Source organism: Cervus elaphus, chromosome 12, assembly GCF_910594005.1.
Source record: "Cervus elaphus chromosome 12, mCerEla1.1, whole genome shotgun sequence".
NCBI lineage: Eukaryota > Metazoa > Chordata > Mammalia > Artiodactyla > Cervidae > Cervus > Cervus elaphus.
This window is the reverse complement of record NC_057826.1, coordinates 60,347,497-60,366,782: the sequence shown is the minus strand read 5'-3', so window position 1 is coordinate 60,366,782 and position 19,286 is coordinate 60,347,497. Positions and strand designations below refer to the sequence as shown.

Genomic DNA, 19,286 nt, shown 5'->3' with positions numbered 1-19,286 from the left:
ATCCATCATATTAGAAGCTGCTTTGCGTTAGTTTGTGACTGAAACAAAACATCCCTATTTCTTTCTTCAGCAGCTTACAAGTTGAAAGGTGTATCAAATGGGAACACAACGTCACAGTTGAAACATTCATTTTCTCCAGAAAACAATCTTCAGGCAGTGGAACTGACAATATTTTTCAGTAATGTTTGAGGGCAAATCAAGGACAGATAAAAAGGACCTGAGATACTTGGTATTTTCTTATTTTCCCCCTCCAGTTTAAAAAAAAAAAAAAAAAAAAGGTGCTTCCAAAATGTAAAACCTCTTTTCTACTATGAAGACAGTTTTTAAAAATATAATTTGGTATGAAGAGTATGTTTTTGAAGATATGTGTCATGATCACATACTATAGATCACATGATCACATATTATAGACCACAGTGTAAGCCAACCCCTCAGCCGGGGTTATTAAAATGATAGCATAAAAGATTGTCAATCCCATTAGATTTAGTAGGAGAAAATGTTTGGGGTAGAAAATAATTGCAGAGGATTTGATTTAATGGCACAGAAAATGCATTTAAAAGCTACTATTAATAACATCTTTTTCCTACCAGCACAAAAAGACTTATTTGATCACTTCATGACAAAGAACTGGAATCACTTCATTAACAACCAGTACAAAAATTAGGGTTTGTTGAAGAAACACAAGATTGTTTAAACTGATAATATTGAGGCACCAAGCGTGCCTTCCAGAACTTTGAAGCAACAGTATGCCAAGATCACCTAGTTGTCCTGAAAGGGATTATATTTATAGCAGTTGTGTTCAATTTGACAAACAGCATGCAATCTCCTCTGTAAAAAGGAATAAAATGCTTATTTAGTGAGAATAAATTATTCTTTTACACTATTCAGCTCTGTTTTAATTATATATGTCCTATCTCCCCTTGTACAAAGTTATATTATAGTGACCTGAATAAGACAGAAACTCTCACAAATAGGCTTTTCTCAAGTACATGATTCAGATGATGCCAGAAACTGTGTCTTATGTCTCCTAGTAGCCAGCCCCTCTGCCTGGGATGAGGCCTTCCGTGAAGTGGGTACTCACTAACATTTGCTGAGTTAACAATTAAATGAATAACTTCTTAAATCAGTGGTAGTCATAAAAATAATCATTCACTTGGAATGCACATTATAGAATTATTTAACCTTGGAGTTGCAAGGAGTCAAGGAGAGCTCATTAAATTCACATTCAGTTTAAGAATACTTTCTATCTCTCAGAAGCTTGGTCATCAAACTCTCAGGTTTAAAAAATTCCTAATGTTTGGCAGTTCACTGTTCCATTTTCATCCAGGCCTATTTATTAAACTTTCCTGTATTGAGTCACAAATTGCTTCCCTTCAATTTGCCTCCTAGTTTTGTCCCCTGGATAACATAGAACAAGTAAATTGCCTTTGCATCCAGACAACACTTCAAATATTTTAAGACTACCAAAATTGTCTCACTCTTTTCTGGTTCAACATTCCCACGTCTTTCACATTTTTATTATTTTCTGGTCTCTAGGTCCAGTCTCCAGATGTTTTAAGAACTCTACACACTTGCCAATGGACATGATCCAGTTCATTAATCACCTTCCATACACATGGAACTCAAAAATGAACAAAATTAAAATGTGGCTTCACTGCTTTTATGATTTTTTTCTTTCTCTTTTGCTTGCAGTAGGTTATGATACATCGAGGTATGATTTGTCATTGTATCTACTTCCTTGGAGTCTGAAGATTTTTGAATCTGTGGCTTAATGGCCAGTTTTTGAAAATTTTCATTGATACTTTCCCATTCTCTTGCACCTCCCTTTCTAGAACTCTAAATGATATGTATGTTTGGCACATGCCACTTTTTTTTTTTTAATACTCTTCCTCGTTTTCTAGCCTTATCTGTCTTTGGCTTTAATCTAGATATTTTTAGTCATTTATTTCCCAGTTCACTAATCCTCTCTTCCAACATGTCAAATCTGTTATTAACCTATCTGTTGAATCTTTAATTTTCAACCATTGCTTTTCTCAGGTTCCAGTTCACTAGGGAATACTGCATTTTTTTCTTCTATTTTTTTGAAAATATTAACCATAGTTATTTAAAAGTTCCTATCATCAGATATATTACTCCAATATCTAATTCATCATCTGGGTCTCCAACTATAGAATTTTGTTTTTACTTTTAACTTTCTAGACTTGTTTTTGTGCATGTGAGGTAATTTTAAAGTGACTATTAGGTATCATATATTAAATACGGTTGCAAAGATTCAAGCTGATGCTGCTCCAGGCCAAATTTTATTTTGTTCAGGAAGGCAGGTAGACTACTGACAAATTCAGTTAACCATGGGTTTTGGAGTTTGTTATGGTTGGTCTTTTTTCTAGTTCACCCCTTATTCCTAGATCCTAGTGCTTTTGGCATGATTGAAAGCCTATGAAATTGACAAGGGCTACTCCACTTTTCTGGGCCCTGAACTATAACTTCTCTCTTACTATGACCACCAGGTTATTGATTTCTTTGCTAACCATTGTGGTCTTTTGGGAAGAGGTTTCTAGTTGATTTCTAGGAGTTCCACCCTGCACATGTATAGTTTAAAAATTAATCAGTGTGATATACCACATTAACAAATTGAAAGAAAAAAAAACATATGATTATCTCAAGAATGCAGAGAAAGCCTTTGACAAAATTCAACATCCAATTATGATAAAAAAAAAAAAAACACCTCTCCAGAAAGCAGTCATAGAAGGAATATACTTCAACATAATAAAAGCCATCTACAATAAACCCACAGCAAACATTATCCTCGATGGTGAAAAAATTGAAAGCATTTCCCTTAAAGTCAGGAATAAGACAAGGGTGCCCACTCTCACCACTACTATTCAACATAATTTTGAAAGTTTTAGCCACAACAATCAGAGAATTAAAAAAAAAAAAAAAAAGGAATCCAGATAGGAAAAGAAGAAGTAAAACTCTCACTGTTTGCAGATGACATGATCCTCTATATAGAAAACCCTAAAGACACCACCAGAAAATTATTAGAGCTAATCAATGAATATAGCAAAGTTGCAGAATATAAAATTAACACACAGGAATCCCTTGCATTCCTATATGCTAACAATGAGAAAACAGAAAGAGAAATTAAGGAAACAATTCCATTCACCATTGTGATGAAAAAATAAAATACTTAGGAATAAATCTACCTAAAGAAACAAAAGACTTATATATAGAAAACTATAAAACACTGATGAAAGAAATCAAAGATGACACAAAGAGAGAAATATACCATGTTCACGGATCAGAAGAATCAATCTAGTGAAAATGAGAATACTACCCAAAGTAATCTATAGATTCAATGCAATCCCTATCAAGCTACCAAAGGTATTTTTCACAGAACTATAACAAATAATTTCATAGTTTGTATGGAAATACAAAAACCTCAAATAGCCAAAGCAATATTGAGAAAGAAGAATGGAACTGGAAGAATCAACCTGCCTGACTTCAAACTATACTACAAAACTACAGTAATCAAGACAGTATGGTACTGGCACAAAGACAAAAATACAAATCAATGTAACAAAATAGAAAGCCCAAAGATGAATCCACATACCTATGGACACCTTATCTTTGACAAAGAGGAAAAATATACAATGGAGAAAAGAAATTCTCTTTAACAAGTGGTGCTGGGAAAACTGGCCAACCACCTGTAAAAGAATGAAACTAGAACACTTTCTAACACCATAAACAAATACAAATTCAAAATGGATTAAAGATCTAACTGTAAGACCAGAAACTATAAAACTCCTAGAGGAAAACAGGCAAAACACTCTCTGATGTAAATCATAGCAGGATCCTCTATGACTCACCTCACAGAATATTGGAAATAAAAGCAAAAATAAACAAATGGGACCTAATTAAACTTAAAAGCTTTTGCACAAAGAAAGAAACTACAAGCAAGGTGAAAAGACAGCTTTCAGAATGGGAGAAAATAATAGCAAATGAAGCAACTGACAAATAATTAATCTCCAAAATATACAAGCAGCTCATGCAGCTCAATACCAGAAAAATAAACAACCTAATAAAAAAAATAGGCCAAAGAACTAAACAGACATTTCTCCAAAGAAGACATACAGATGGCTAACAAACACATGAAAAGATGCTCAACATCACTCATTATCAGAGAAATGCAAATCAAAACCACAATGAGGTATCATCTCATGACAGTCAGAATGGCTGCCATGAAAAAGCCTACAAACAATAAAGGCCGGAGAGGGTGTGGAGAAAAGCGAACCCTCTTACACTGTTGGTGGGAATGCAAACTAGTACAGCCACTGTGGAGAACAATGTTGAGATTCCTTAAAAAACTGGGAATAGAACTTCCATATGATCCAGCAATCCCACTGCTGGGCATACACACCGAGGAAACCAGAATTGAAAGAGACACTTATTGCAGCACAGTTTATAATAGCGAGGATATGCAGGCAAAGTAGATGTCCATCAGAAGATGAATGGATAAGAAAGTTGTGGTACATATACACAATGGAATGTTACTCAGCTATTAAAAAGAACACATTTGAGTAGGTTCTAATGAGGTGGATGAAACTGGAGCCTATTATACAAAGTGAAGTAAGTCAGAAGGGAAAACACTAATACATTATATTAATGCATATATATGGAATTTAGAAAGATGGTAACGATGACCCTATGTGCAAGACAGCAAAAGAGACACAGATATATAGAACAGACTTTTGGACTCTGGGGGAGAGGGAGACAGTGGGATGATCTGAGAAAATAGCAATGAAACATGTATATCACCATATGTGAAATAGATGACCAGTCCAAGTTGCATGCATGAAACAGGGCACTCAAAGCCAGTACTACTGGGACAACCCAGAAGGATGGGATGCAGAGGGAAGTGGGAGGGAGGTTTGGGATGGGGGGACACATGTACACCCATGGCTGATGTCAATGTATGGCAAAAATCACTACAATAATGTAAAGTAATTAGCCTCCAATTAAAATAAATACCTTTTAAAAAAATTAAAAAAATATTTTCAGAGGAAATCACATATATTATTTCTGGTTCAGTTCTCAGAGATTTCTTCCTCATGTCCTGATCTACTCAATAGTGCTGTGTGGTAAATTTTCTCTCTCCAGCCCAGCAAGTCTGTTGCAAGCCCCTTGGCTGACACTTTCCCTCAGCCTCTCTTCCCTTCGCTGAAAATTAACAAATTTACAAATTAACAAATTTACAAATTAACAAAATTAACAAATTCTGTGAGGGGAAACTGAGTCTTCCCAGGTGGCCAGTGGTAAAGAATCTGCCTGCCAATGCAGGAAACCCAGGTTCAACCCCTGGATCAGGAAGGTCCCCTGGAGTAGGAAATGGAAATCCACTCCAGTACACTTGTCTGGAAAATCTCATGGACAGTGAAGCCTGGTGGGCTATACAGCTCATGGGGTTGCAAAGAGTCAGACACGACTCAGAGACTGAGTATGCACCCAGGCACACATGTGAGGGAAAACTAGAATGATTGCTGGGATCACCATGGTGGTCCCTTTACTCCAGGATGTTGGCCCATGTCCTGTCTGCATTAGGTTTTCACCCATGTCATCAAGATATCAAGATTTGAATATGTCATTTTAACTGTGAAGGGTGCAGTGATGTTATTACAGTTCAAAAATGTTTGTTGAATATTTACTAAATCCTAAGCCCTGTGCTAAACAACTTACTAAGATGATTAAGATATGATCCCCACTCTGAACTTCACTTAACACAGAGAGTGAGGTTAAGTGTGTGAGGTGATAGTGGGTATGTGTAGGAAAGCACTTACTCTTGAGCAGATTCATTTTTTTTCTATTTAGAAATGTTTTTAACTTCTAATTAAAATAGTAATTCACATTCATTTTCAAAAAATCAGAAAATCAGTTTATTCTATGAAGAATAAACTAGAAACTACCTCTTGACTCTCACCCAGGAGACAGACTATTTTATTGTCTATCCATCAAGCCTTTTATGGTTAGATGCATGGAAAGAACAAAAGAAGGATGGAAGGAAGAGAGAAAAAAAGGATAGGAGGTAGGTGATAATTAAAACGCCAACTGCTATATCAATAAACAAAGGTTGCTACAACCATTAAACCATCACATTATAGCCACCCAGATGGTGAGCCTTGAGGGAACTCAGTTCAGTTCATTTGCTCAGTTGTGCCCAACTCTTTGTGACCCCATGGACTGCAGCACAGCAGGTTTCCCTGTCCATCACCAGCTCCCAGAGCTTATTCAAACTCATATCCATCAAGTCGGTGATGCCATCTAACCATCTCATCCTCTGTCATCCCCTTCTCCTCCTACCTTCAGTCTTTCCCAGCATCAGGGTCTTTTCAAATGAGTCAGTTCTTTGCATCAGATGGCCAAAGTTTTGGAGTTTCAGCTTCATCATGAGTCCTTCCAATGAATATTCAGGACTGATTTCCTTTAGGATGGACTGGTGGGATCTCCTTGCAGTCCAAGGGACTCTCAAGAGTCTTCTCCAACACCACAGTTCAAAGGCATCAATTCTTCAGTGCTCAGCTTTCTTTATAGTCCAACTCTCCAATCCAAACATGACCACTGGAAAAATCATAGCTTTGACTAGATGGATCTTTGTTGGCAAAGTAATGTCTCTGCTGTTTAATATGCTGTCTAGGTTGGTCATAACTTTTCTTCCAAGGAGGAAACGTTTATTAATTTCATGGAACTCAGGATGGAGACAAATTGAGTTGCTCACTGCCAAGCCTATCTAGCAGTCAGACACTGTGGCCAGACCCAGTGGTGGAAACTCAGGATGAGAATACACAGGATACTAGCCCCAGACTGCTGTCCATGTCAAAGGAATGATTTTAGTGAACCAAGACTCTTGCATCTTCCCATACATAGAAAAGCACCAAACTCCTTAACTAGAGATATCTGTTTTTCTTCTACTAACAGTAATCCTTTAATGGTCCAACGACCTGGTGTTCTGTTGCAAAAACTTCTAGATATCATGACTTCTTTGGGACAGTTTTCTCAGAGTTATTTGAGATGCTGTGTACTGGGTTTGAAATCCTCAGGAAGTCCACTAGATAAAACATAACTGTCAACTTCTAGGTTGTGCTTTTTTTTTTTTTTTTTCAGTTGACTTAGGAAAGAAAGAAAAAGGAAGCCATTAGCATACAGGATGTGTTAAAAATACTAACAGTGGAAAGGATTATCTTTGAAGCATGTGTTCATGAGACAATCAATGGACTGAAAACTGAGGTGAGAACCTTGTAAAAAGCTAAAGTCTTATAAAGGCTGGAGAGGAGTGAGACTGGGGGTTGGGGTAGTGAGAAAAGAGGAAACTGAAGACTCCATGAGCAAGAGAACAGTTTCAAAAGGATGACATGAGCTGAAGGTTAAAAATGCAGCAAAGATTATTGAAAACCTCTCTTCATTGGACCCTCATAACACCAGCATATGTTTGCATGTGTGCTAAGTTACTTCAGTAGTGTCTGACTCCTTGTGACTCTGTAGACCATAGCCCCCCAGGTTCCTCTGTCCATAGAATTCTCCAGGCAGGACTACTGGAGTGGGTTGCCATGCCCTCCGCTAGGGGATCTTCCCAATCCAGAGACTGAACCCACATATCTTTAGTCTGCTACATTGGCAGGTGGGATCTTTACCACTTACACCACCTGGGAAGCCCAATACCAGCATGAGTGACTTAAATGGGACTGTTTTGTGTAGAGCAGTGGTGCAAACCCAGGTTTCACAGAGGTAAGAGGAAATGAGAAAAGAGAAATGGAAGACATCAGTTATCAATTATTCTCCTTGATCTTTCGTCATGACAAGAAGAAAGAGATAAAGCAGTGGGTAAATTATTTAGTTCTAACTCTAGAGAGACTTGGGCATGTTTAGAGACTAAAGGCAGGAAACCATAAGAAGGCAGGAACTGAAAAGGCAGGCAGAAGAACATGAAGCTAAAAAAAATAAGATCCCTTCCTTGGATGTTATGATACAGAATATGATCATGCCAAACATTTGTGTACCCATATTTCAGAGCAGGTGCACATTAAATTTTAAGGTCAAATAAAACCAACACTTTTTTTTCATAAGAACTGCTACCAAGTCAGGCCATCTCTTATCTGTTTGTGCCCAAGTAGGCTAATGTTCCTTTTCCTGTATCCAGACACAGCACTGCTAAACTCCATCTCTGCCCTCCAAAGCTTTCACTCAATAAATATTTAATCATTGCTTACTGTGGGCAGAGCATGAAGCACAGCAAGCAGAGTATTGTAGTGAACAAAACAGACACTGTTCCTGCCCCTTGAAGCTTATACTCTAGCTGTTCACACAACAGTATATGCTCCGATCAACCAACCATAGTGCTGTGTATGTTAGTCGCTCAGCGATGTCATCTCTTTGTGACCCCCTACACTATAGCTCTCCAGGCTCCTCTGTCCATGGAATTTTCCAGGCAAGAATACTTGAGTGGGTAGCCATTCCCTTCTCCTGGGGATCTTCCTGACCCAGGAATCAAACCTACAACTCTGATGTCTTCTGCATTGGCAGGCAGGTTCTCTACCACTAGCACCAGCTATACCACACTGCTAAGGGTCTCAAATATGGAAGCTCTTCAGTTAGTGGCTGTGGAAACTTGTGGCAACTTTCCATCTTCCAACTGAAGACAGAAATCACAGTCTCTTCTATAATTGCCTGAAAGTAGGTTTCCAGCAGATTTTCAGATAAAAAGATTAGAAAATAAACATTCACTGGAATTATAGATACATTATGCCAACAACATTCAACATAACAAAATGTCTAAAAGTTACATTTAACCAGCTTATTTTTTAATGATCTATGTAATAGAAATTATTGATTAAATTAAAACTTATTTTCTTTCAGATATATTAGCTTTTAGACTGAATTGACTAAATCAAATAAAATTTTATAATTTGACTTTGCCTAAAATAAATGGCCTTTTTGCACCAAAGTGGGAAGCTCATGAGTAAGGATTATCAAAACATTTTATTTTGTAAAACAAACCATCTACTACACAGAGATAATTATCTATCTAAACATCCACTCTTGGGTAGAGACAATGCTGCTGCTGCTTCTGCTAAGTCGCTTCAGTCGTGTCCGACTCTGTGCGACCCCATAGACGGCAGCCCACCACGATCCCCCGTCCCTGGGATTCTCCAGGCAAGAACACTGGAGTGGGTTGCCATTTCCTTCTCCAATGCATGAAAGTGAAGAGTGAAAGTGAAGTCGCTCATTCGTATCTGACCCTTAGCGACCCCATGGACTGCAGCCTACCAGGCTCCTCCGTCCATGAGATTTTCCAGGCAAGAGTACTGGAGTAGGGTGCCATCACCCCCTCCAGGGTAGAGACAATATTATTCCATGAAACTGTTTCATAAAGTTTTCTGGGCAAGGAAGGGGTAGCTATCATTACCCACTATGGTATCAATGAGAAAGATTTTAAAGACTCTTTTGTAACACACTACATCTATTAATACAATACAGTGAGTTACCATATTACCAAGCCCCCTTTTGTATAAGTAGCCTGAAAAAACTACAAAATCTACCATGAACACTTACTATTTGTGCTTTATAGAGAATATTTCACTAATAAAAAAGGAAAAAAATACTGTTTTTGTAAAGGTAAAATGGAAAAATTTTCCATTTTTCATTATTTCCACACTCTTAGTGACCTTTTACAGAGAGCTCTGTTCCAGCATTCTGAACTCATGACCTGAATTTCTGAATTCTTTTCTTTCATGAAAAACACTGAGAATGGTCAACTAGAACTCAACCTGCAGGAAGAATCTTTTTCAGTAGGTAAGAAATAAGTCTACCTGTTTGACTAAATGTTGTTTTGCAAGTCACAGCTGGAGACTTTTCTATTTTGGAAATCCTGTCATTCAAAGCAATTGTACAGTTGCACAGAAGTTGTTGCAGGAAATCTATGGCTATGACATTTATACAATTGCAAGCATCTTCCATACAGGAATCATGTTTTCATCAGTTTGAACTTTTGCTACTCAGAAACACGAATCTGCTGCTGCTGCTAAGTCACTTCAGTCGTGTCCAACTCTGTGCGACCCCATAAACTGTAGCCCACCAGGCTCCCCCGTCCCTGAAATTCTCCAGGCAAGAACACTGGAATGGGTTGCCATTTCCTTCTCCAATGCATGAAAGTGAAAAGTGAAAGTGAAGTCGCTCAGTCATGTCCGACTCTCAGCGACCCCATGGACTGCAGCCCACCAGGCTCCTCCGTCCATGAGATTTTCCGGGCAAGAGTACTGGAGTGGGTTGCCATTGCCTTCTCCAGGAAACATGAAGGAGCAGAGTCAAAATGATAGATAAAATAAAACAAAGAATAATTTTCTTCTAGCATTCACCTTAAAGGTTTCCTTATCTAAATTATTAATTAATTAAACCTAGGTTATCTACATTCCATGAAGTTTCCATATTAAAATTAATTTTCCAAAGGAGGTTAAAATTACCTGGAAAATTAACACTGAATTCCAGGGTCAAAGGGGCTTCCCAGGTGGCTCAATGGTAAAGATTCTATGTGCCAAAGCAGGAGATGTGGGTTCGAACCCTGGGTCAGGAAGATCCCCTGGAAGAGGAATACTGGACAACCCACTCCAGTATTCTTACCTGGGAAATTCCATAGACAGAGGAGACTGACAAGCTACAGTCCCTGGGGTCACAAAGAGTCCGACATGACTGAGTGACAGCATGCGCACCAGGGTGGATGGGGTAACATCTGGGAGTTAGGTACCACTCTTTCAGCAAAACTTCAAATACGATCCCTCAAAATGAGGATATAAGATGTACAATCACAAAATGTGCATGTCACGTTGGCCTGCAAAAGCCAGTATCTAACCAAGCCTCATATTAAAAGGGAAAGGGAATTATTTGCACTATTTTAGACAGCCATCAGATAAATACAGTATTACTAGGTGTATAACTTAAACCTATCTGAGCCTCAGTCCCTTGCTTATAAAATGTGGATAATAGGAGCACCAACTTATAACATCGTTGTGAGGGTTAAATGAATTATTTCACAGAAAGTCTTTACAACATTGTTGTGCATCTGATTGTGCTTCCATGTTCTGCCTTGCACAGGAGGAGTTACATTTTAGCGTTTCTACCGGGGCCAATGAAACAACATCCTGTCCTTCCCTCCCGGCAGCAGCACACAGCTGCATCTGCGACAGTTCTCCAGTCCTCACATCACACACTCCAGGGCAGAAGACAACATCTTTTCTGACAGTTTCCACACAAATCCTGGGGTTCCTTCTCTCTTGTTCTGATTTAGGTCAGATGTATACTCTTAACAAAATTACTGAGATTGGAGATGAGCCTACTGAGTCAGAGGCAGTTTCAAGTCTTCCCACAACGCAAGGCAGATGAGTCCTTTGAAGAAAAATCAGGGCACTGTGTCAAGAGAAGGGGAAATATGTGCCAGGGAGGAGATAGCAAGTCCCATCAGGTGACAAACTCTTAGCACAGATCAAGTTGTATATACTTCTGTGCTTATACACTTCTGTGCTCTCTCCTCGTTCCCACAGTATCCACATGCAGAAAATCCATAAGTTGATTCTTAATATATGTGTCGGGATTTACTGATTGATCAATAATAATTCCAACCTGACATACATATTTGGATTATATGGTTTATATACATCTATCTAGGGGCCAGGTTAGATGCTTGGAGGAATAAACCAGTAGTAAAGTTTATGTTTGTTCACCTCTACAAACATAGGAAGGATGCTCAAAACATAACTGGTGGCTCACATGGCAAAGAGTCTGCCTGCAATGCAGGAGACCCAGGTTCGATCCCTGGGTCAGGAAGATTCCCTGGAGAAGGGAATAGTTACCCACTCCAATATTCTTGCCTGGGGAATTCTATGGACAGAGGAGCCTGGAAGGCTACAGTTCACAGGATCACAAAGAGTTGGACATGACTGAGCAACTGACACTTCACTTTTTCACTTCATAATATAATTTTTAAAAGTATAGAGTACCCTGTGTGCATTTGTGTGCTAAGTCACTTCAGTCGTGTCTGACTCTTTGTGACCCTGTGGACTATATATAGCCTGCCAGGCTCCTCTTTCCACGGGATTCTCCAGGCAAGAATACTGGAGTGGGTTGCCACGTTCTCCTCCAGGGATCTTCCTGACCCTACCTATGTTCTAATTTGCAAATTTGAGAATTAGGACCTCATTATACTGCCTATGCCCTGATATACTCTTACCTACCACTTGAATGTATTTTAATGAATATATATGTCCTTAGTAGACTGTACAATTATTTAGTTATTTATATTTGTTTTTGATCATTTTATTAGTTCCAGAGTTCAGCAAAAGACATGAAGCAGAGCAGTTCCCAAATATCTATTTGCTAAATAGCATTAACTATTATTTTACTCTTTGATTAGTAAGTACAGAAAGCAAAATTGACATTCCTTGAGTTGTGGTAAATAAAACTGGCCAAATTCATCACTGGAAGAAATTCTTTATATTTCACAGGAGGTCCTATTTTTAAACAGCCTAAACCTTTTCACCATAGTATTCAAATGGGCCTGGACATGCCTTGGGAGGTTCATGTTAGAGAAAACGTGTGGGAAAAAAATATCTTATGGAAGAGATGAAGCCTCAACAGAGGTTCAAGGACAGAGAGCTTATACTGAAGAGGTAAGACTGCTTTAAGGTGGGGAAAACATCTGTCACTCTGACTGATCTGTGGTCCAGTATTCAGGTCTTTATACATAAATCCTAGGGAAGAAGTGCAGTGATTGGGAGACTGGTGGCTTCAATAAAAAAGCAACTAACAATGAAAAGTGCTGGCTCTGAATCTGACAGCTTTGGCACCAGCAAATATAGTCACTTCATGGGCACAGGTTGTTTTGATAAGAACCCTGGCTCCCTGAACAAGGTCTGAGGGCTCTGGGAGGATATATTAGGCACCAATAGCAGGAAATGTAGAAAATGTCAGACCGCAGGTGATAAATGAGAGGACCACAGTGAAGCATATAATGTAGAGCCTCCCCGGGAACTTCCAGACAATGTGGAGAGAAACTGAAGAGACTGAGTGTCTCACAGATCAGTTTAGATAGAACTCAAGGAACACAACACCACTGTTCTTCTTGCAGTCCTTGGTGACAGCCATTCAGGTAGAGCCTAGGGAAACACAGACTGTGTCAAACTTAGAAACTGAACTGTGAAAAATTATGTGACCGATAACCACATTAATATGACAACACGTTTCGTTTTTGTTTATTCAGAACCTATTTGTCATCCTTAGGACTTCCAGGTGTTGAGCATTGATTCAGATCATATTTTAGTTCTTATCTAGCAAAAGGAAAAAATTAAAAAGCAGCAAGATAAGTTCCATTTATGTCAACTATACAATTTCTTTCATACAATAGGATGCACTGACACTGGATCTTCTTTTTCCTGAAGACATGATAACCAGTGTAGTGTGAATGTATGTGTGTGTTTTTAAAAATGTCCTGTATACTATGAAGTTGACATTTTTTTAAATCATTCTGGCTGGGAGAGACTACTCTCCTTTGGTGGATTTTCTTACAGGCAGCAGAGGGCCCAGCCAAGAGCAGGCCTTTGATATGCAAACACTACTCCTCTCTGGGGACCTTTAACCCCAGGGGGTTATATTTCTTTGCCTTAATCACCCCAGTTCCAGTACCAACAACCAGAGATTAGTCTTATAGCTCAAAGTCCACCTAAACTATTCAAACTAGCCACTCTTAGACTGCTTCGCTGCCCTGACTTGTCCTTCCTGCAGAAACCCCAGTAGAGGCCACTGGCCTAAGCTCTGCCATGCTTCTGCTTTCTGACTCCTGACACCCTCCTGTTCTTCCATGTGGTCATGGATGACGTGCCCTTCCCCCAGTCTCTAAGATCTGTGAGTATAACACACTTTACTTTGTCCTGAGCCTCTCCTCTGTCTCCTCTTGCAGCTACATCTGATTGACCAACTCAGTAAGACTACACGACAACTAATAATAAAGATCAAACTTCTATACCTAAAACTGACAGCTATTTGCTCTTAGTCATACCAATAATAGAAACAGGAAATCCTATTTAGGGCAGATTCTTTGTTCTGGAAGGAGCTATCTTGTTTTCCTCTCTTGAGGATGCAGATATAAGTCAGGAACTTTTAGTTTCTAAAGGTTAACTCCTAACTTTGGAAAGTTAAGTCAAGTGCAAACAGTTTAACTGGAATGGAAGTAATGTCCTGACATTAGCAGGCAGAGGAAAGGACTGTTCTGAAAGATTTTATAAGGCAGTTGGATGACAAGGACAGAGTTTAGTCAACTCTGGGTTACAAAAGAGGTGGGAGCAGTAGCCCTGAGTTGAAGAGGAGTGGATTTCAGTAACATCACGACAGACAAAATAATAGAAGGAGATAATGGGTCTTCAGAATGGTGATGTTCTATATAAATAACTCATAGACAAAAAAAGAGGACAAATAAACATGAAATAGATGCCGAAGTAAAATTTTTCTGCTTCATCTTTCAGTACAATAGTTTTAAGTCAATGCATATATATAATCAAACCTAAATTTTAGCCACAAAAGTAATGCATAACAAACCACTCCCAAACTCTGTTAACATCTCCTTGATCCAAGCACATAACCTACTTAAACCCAAATCAAGAAACGGATTTCTAACTCTAATTTGTAGAACTACAGAGACTCAAAACAAAGGGCAAGGGCTTGGACATGGTTATGGTGAAAAGTTAGGGGCAATACTTTAACTTACCACAAAAACAGTTAAGGAAGTGAAAATTACCAAATATGTACAAACACATTACTAAAAATAAATTTAAATGTGTCCATGGACTGAATGTTTGTGTTCCCCATAAATTCATGTTGAAACCTAATCCCCAAAGTTATGGTATTTGAAGGTGATCAGGTCACTAGGGTGGAGCTCTCAAGAATAGGACTAGCATCCTCATAGAAATAGCCCTACGAACTTCCTTGCCCTTTTCACCATATGAGGACACAGCAAAAAGACAGCTGTATATCAACCAGGAAGCAGGTCCTCACCAGATATGAAATCTGTTAGGGGCTTGGACTTCTAACCATGAGAAATAAATGTCTTTTGTTTCTAATTCACCCAGTCTATGGTATTGTGTCATAGCAACCTGAATGAACCAAAATAGATGTTTCCCTTCCAGATGTTGATCCAATATTTATAGACAGAGACTATCTGTAACCTTGGGCATTATGTGTACAGATGTGATGTTAACATTAGCACACACAAAAAAGTAATTATTGTCTTGAAAAGTGAATGTTATGTTGCTCAGTCATGTCAGACTCTTTGTGACTTCATGGAATAAAGCCTGCCAGGATTCTCTGTCCATGGAATTCTCCAGGCAAGATTACTGGAGTAGGTAGCCATTCCCTTCTCCAGGGATCTTTCTGACCCAGGGATTTAACTTGGGTCTTCTGCAAACTTGAGCCACAGGGAAGCCCAATAATTGTCTTATGTCTGTGTGAAGTATGAAAGTTTTTGTGAGATTTACATTGCTAAAGTAGATGTGAATTTCCAAATGTTCTATTACTCAGAGTAAGAGTTCACAAGTACGCCATTAACTAGTTTAAGCACACGAGTCAATAAGCATATTCCTTGAAACAGTGGTAAAGAATAAATACCAGAATATAACCATACCATTATGAGACATAATTGACAGTTTGTAATAACATGCAAAAGTTCCAGTAAGTCAATTCAGAACTACTAATAACTTCTTCGTAAGAAGTAAAAAAAAAAAAAAAAATAACACTTTTATTTAAGCCACCAGTGATACTGACAGTCCAGCATGAATATTCTTTATAGTTGGCCATCAAGGCATTTCAGTGATCTAATTCCCCTACAGGTATGATCTTGCCCCACAGTTAATCTTATAACAAAAAAAGCAGACAGCATCTGTGTCTATTTAAAAGCTAAGTATGACACTAACTCTAAGCATGTAGTTAAAGCTTATAGACCACTCCATGAAAGAATGGCAGACTAAATTGGTTAATCCACAAAAAAGACATTGAAAAGAGGTCAAGTGACTGTGGAAGAATTTAAGGAAGAGTTTTAAGAACTGTAGATTCTAGAAATGAAAGATCCTTCAAATGTGCCATAACAAATTGCACCAGCTGTTGATAACGAAGAGAGATCTTACTGTGCAATTCAAGAATTAATCTGAAAAAAAAAAAAAAAAGAATTAATCTGAAGAGGAGACCTGGGGCCTACTATTATCCACTGGTATCTACTCACTGTAAAAACTTAAAAATAAGCAAAAGCTTGTTACAATATTAAAATGCATCACGTTTTTCTTTAAATTCATCAGAGGCAGATGGGTAATTTGACTGAACTAGCATTTGTTTACAATGGAACAGATACATTGACCCTGTGCCAAAGATGGGGAGGTGGGTGGGAGCGGGGTTCGGGACCGGAGGACACACCTGTGGCTGATTCATATCAATGTATGGCAAAAACCATCACAATATTGTAAAGCAATCAGCCTCCAATTAAAATAAATTGATGAATTTAAAAAAAGAAATTTTAAAAAAACTTCTCCCTATTTCAGCTACCAAATTAATTCCAGGGTTCACTGAGCCTCAAAAGAACAAGATAAATATTTCAACATATTGCTCAAAGATAAAACAACTCCATGAGTTCATACTAGTAAATATTTAGGAATCAAACTTCCCAAGAAAACACAATGAATAATAACCATGTACAGCACAGGTGGGCAGTTTTATGTCCTAATATATTACTTATATGATAGGACAAAATATTGTTAAATGAAAAGCACTGTTACCAGCACTGATGTTTAAGACCATGCAGATTCAGATAAATAGATCCTCTGTGTTTTCCTATTTGAAATTTAAATTACAATGTTGGAGGGTTTTAAGTCCTAATTATTTAAAAGAGGTAATAGTTAAACAAAGGTATGCTGTTCTGAATCTGTGCTAACACATTTTAACCATATGTAAATGTATGCCCTGGATATGCATGGTTTATTGATGAAATAAAATTATTGGGAGCTTTGTCTGCACTAATGTATTATTAAGGTTTGACTGATTGTGATTGGTGTGGTATTTCAAATTTGTGAATTATTTTCTTCTAATTATTATTGCACAATCTGGCCAGCAAACAATTCCATAAGTGTTGAGTAGCATCTAAGATGTTGACTTGATTACTCAACTAACAGGTGATTCAGTAAATTACTGTTCAAGAATAGTAAGTGATAGGTCAAAGTGTTTAAGTCTTACAGTGAGACTAAGCGGTCTTAGAAACTAACTTACTGATACTTAGTGCTATACATAAAGGTAACAATACAATATCTACAGATGGGGGTCCTCTACTGAAAATTTGCTCACACTCAAAACATCACTGCTTCTCAGTGACTGATATAATTGACCTTCCTGATACATCTCTGCTCTGTCACCTCCATCACAGGTCTTACTGCATCATGATGTCACTCTGCACGTGTGTGTGTGTGTCTGTGTGTGTGTGCATGCGTGTTTGTTCCCCACCCCTCTCCACCACTGTTTGCTCACACTCTCTCTCCCATGCTGCTGCAGCTGCTGCTAAGTCACTTCAGTCGTGTCTGACTCTGTGCGACCCCATAGACAGCAGCCCACCAGGCTCCCGTGTCCCCGGGATTCTCCAGGCAAAAACACTGGTGTGGGCTGCCATTTCCTTCTCCACTCTCTCTCAGAGGACTCTAAATTACTTGGAAGGTAGAAATTCTCTTTATATGCTATGTGGTTTTTCTCTGTCCAGCAATTATTGGGTGCCAGCACTTAATTGTGAGTTTCAGAGCAAGTAACACAGTTGCTTTACCTGTAAAAATTGCTCAATAAGTATGCGTGTCCCTGAATTAAACTATACCTTTCTATTCCTTATTAAGTTCAATTTGCTTGTCAAGAGTGCTTTGCATACTTGTATCAGTTGCCTCTTTTACCCCACCTGTCATTCTCGTCTTACTCTTGAGTTTTCTGATAACTGCAACTCAAGTAATCTTTTGGCTGACTTTTTCAACTTGATATATCCTTGAGAATACTGACAAAATAAACATGCGTCTTTAAGTTTCAGCATTAATATTTTGCTCTATCACCTGTATCATTCGTGGTCCAATCAAGGGTCAGAAACCATATCCTGATTTGAACAGGCAAAGTTTAATACCAAGAATTAGGATATACAGCAAATAAAATTAACTAATATTTAAGTTATTAAATAACAAAGAATTATTAAGTTATCTACAAAGGTTTATTGACAGCTCTAGAGAAAACTCTAGAGCTGAGGCAGAATACCTGAGGAAGGTAAGACTGCACAGGTGAGGGGAGTTCTCCAAGTCTGGAACACAGATTTAATTGATGAAATCCACTGAGTTGTCCAGGCCAGAGCTGGTTTGCAGCTGCTATGCAAGCAGGGTGCACCTTTTGGGGTACAGGTTGCTCAAGGCTGGCAGGTGGGCATACTGAAGGAGTCAGGGTATTAGAGCCTGCTCACCAGCAGAGCACCAGGAGAATTACTATACGCAGTATCCCACTGGGAGACCTGCAGCAAGATGGTGCATCAGACTGGATGCCCTGGTATAGGGTTGAAACAGGGTATCACTGTTTGTTCCCACACCAGCATTCTTGCAATACAAGTAAGAAGCAAAACAGATTAACACAAGAACTAGTAAGGGAAAGACTCTTCCTTCAGCACTGTCACTTTAGCACCCTCTACTGACAAAGCTTAATTTTGTGTAAAGGACCTAACTCCACTATAGCTGGGCAGGTAATGAAGGGTAGATGTGGAGGTGAGAGGCAATGAATGAATCACTGAAATATCACTGAACAATCAAAAGAGGATCAGGATTAGCATTACATCATTTGGATTTTCTTATCTTTGGTCCAACTTGCATCCTTTCTTCTAACCAATCTATTGCAATGGAGTATCTATAGAGGTAAAGGGCACAGGTTATGTTACTTATACTTTACAGAACTGGAACATATCAGAGCAAGTTCTGTATAAACTCACTTTCTTTAGGGCCTAATACAGTTCATACGCAAAGGCAGAGTGAAAGTTACAGTGTTAATTAATAAGGCATTTCAAATAGAAAGCATTGTTACCTCTCTTACTGGTTCACACCAGACAATCCACCCAATACACCCCTCCCACTCCTACGCCCCCCCACACTGGCCTCTTTAATGTTTATTTAACATACTAGCAAATCCATTCAGGGCATCTGTCCTTGATTTTT

General features: G+C 38.5%; 1 protein-coding gene across 2 annotated transcripts in view; it reads right to left on the bottom strand.

The window, feature by feature from the left end:
* Nucleotides 1-19,286, bottom strand: part of MDGA2 (MAM domain containing glycosylphosphatidylinositol anchor 2) — an 867,711-nt gene that overhangs the window by 720,161 nt on the left and 128,264 nt on the right. The gene's annotated exons all lie outside the window — the stretch shown is intronic.